Source organism: Urocitellus parryii, chromosome 5, assembly GCF_045843805.1.
Source record: "Urocitellus parryii isolate mUroPar1 chromosome 5, mUroPar1.hap1, whole genome shotgun sequence".
Classification (NCBI taxonomy): Eukaryota; Metazoa; Chordata; class Mammalia; order Rodentia; family Sciuridae; genus Urocitellus; species Urocitellus parryii.
Window position 1 is genome coordinate 126,718,898 of NC_135535.1, and position 2,351 is coordinate 126,721,248.

Consider the following 2,351-nt stretch of genomic DNA (forward strand, 5'->3'; position numbering starts at 1 on the left):
GCATTTCTTTCATAAAACATTCAGCCATAAAACAATCAGTATCAGTTTTCCAAGCTTCCTCAACTTATTTTGAATCACTTCTCTATCCACATTGCTTTGAGATGCAAAAGAAAGGAGATAGGTTTCACCTGTTCCTCACACCGCCTCCTCATTACCTTTCTCCTATAAAGAGATAATTGTCTTAAACCTGCTCCTAGACAGTCACTTGGCAGCTGCTCTTGCTACAGCCCTAGCCCCAGCCACCACCAGCACTGGCTCCTCCCACCATCTTTGGCCCCTCCCACCAGAACTGGCTCCTCCTATCGGCATCAGCTTCTCCCACAAGGGCCAACCCTTCTTACCTGCCTTGTTCCTTCATATCAGTATTGTCTCTGCTCAGTGGCATTAGACCCTTCCACAAGCATTGTCATCACCCACTGGCACGGCCCCTCCTGCTTGCCCTGACCGTGTCTACCAATACTGGCCCTTCCCATCAGCCCTGGCTCCTCTGTGGACTTCCATGGCCTCTGACCTCTCCTTTGAACACTGTTCTCTGAAACCATGACCATAAACGTGGGGGAGGTGGACACCTTCCCTCCCTCTGCTGTCTGACGTCTGTGTCTGAGTACCACCTCCGACTACCACTCTAAAGGAAGCAGAGGACTAGAAGGTTTAAAGGCTTGAAAGGATGGGCAGGAAGAAATGCCGGCAGCATATAGGAAACAATAACTTCCAGTGTTTGCCAACATGTTTTTCAAATAATCCAGCCACCCTGGGAGTTTCTCACTAGACACATTTAGATGGGCCATGTAACTGTCCCTCCCTTCCTCCCTCCCTCTCCAACATACCATTTCATGCCTTCTCTGACCCCACATTCCTTTTTATTTATCAGATAACATGTTTTCACTTCAGTTGTGTCTTTCCAAATATCATTTGGGGAGCTCCATTTTCCACAGTATAATGGCATAGATCACCCAAGTAACTCAGATGCCAGTCAACAAAAGGAATTTGGAGTCATTTTGTTGTTTTTACTCAATTATGCACTCATAAAAACGAAACAATGCTTTACTGTCTCTGAGAAGGTGTAGAGTGAGAACACCATCCAAAACCTGACCCATCATCCATCCCTCTGGTGCCCTGGTCCCTAACTCTGACCTGAGGGGCATCACGGTCCCTTCTTGGTGCAACCTGAAATAGCCAGAGAAAGCAAACTTTTCTATTCTCTGAAGTTTGGGGCTGTGACTTTGCCAAGACCTGTGGACACTGGGCTTGTGGTCATTGGTTTAAGAAGTCCTCTGGCTCCATCTTTTAAATGAGGCAGCTGCAAGTGTTGTAATTACTGTGACATGCTCCAACAACCTCCAGATTTCCTCTTTAAAATATTTTTTCAATTATAACTTGAGTTTATCATTTCATCATCAAATTACTTAATAGAAAATGCTACATGTGGGTCCCATCATGGATAATCGCCCCCCCCCCAAAGAAAGGGTTTTATTCCAGTAAAGACTGAGTTCAAGAAAGTCTCTGGCAAACTTAAGGCTCTTGAAATCCAACTGTCTTGGCAGGCTGAGCTGCATGAAGTCAACCTGGCCATGAGAGAGTAGGCACTGGCTTTCCCTACTTCTCTATCCCTGTACCCTAAGCCAGGAGCCCTGTCACCCTGTGGAGAGGAAGAACGCTTCCATTTTCAACCTGTGGCTTCACTGCACACTGCAGCAGACCATGCTGCACCTAGCCCTGGAATGGAAGGATCACAAGCTCTTTGTGCCTGCAGGTTGTATTGGCTTCCTCCCTGCAACTGTGAAGGGAAGCAAACCTGTGGAGCCCTCTCCTCTATTTTTCCTATTGTTGTCTTATCATTATAATCACTTCTGCATAGATCACCCAAGTAACTCAGATGCCAGTCAACAAAATGAATTTGGAGTCATTTTGTTGTTTTTACTCAATTATACACTCATAAAAACAAAACAATGCTTTACTGTCTCTGAGAAAGATGTAGAGTGAGAACACCATCCAAAATCTGACCCATTTTAGGCACACATTCTCTGATCTGATACCCTATTTCTGTTCATGGAGACATTGATACACATGCATTTTGTACCCAGAATCTGAACATCAGAGACCTAGAGCACAGTTCTAGCTCCTTGTGCCATGCTGCGGAAGGCAAAAATGGCCCCTATGTGTTCTACATGGTGCATCTTTATCATGAACCACATCATTTGCAGATATGCACAGCACTCTAAAAGTTACCAACCATTTTCACATCTATTCTTTTTTCTTTGCTATCCACATAACCTGTAAGCAGATGCAGTTTTCCCATGTCCCAGAGGGGGGAAATGAATTCTAAAGCAGATAAAATAAAATGCCTTTTT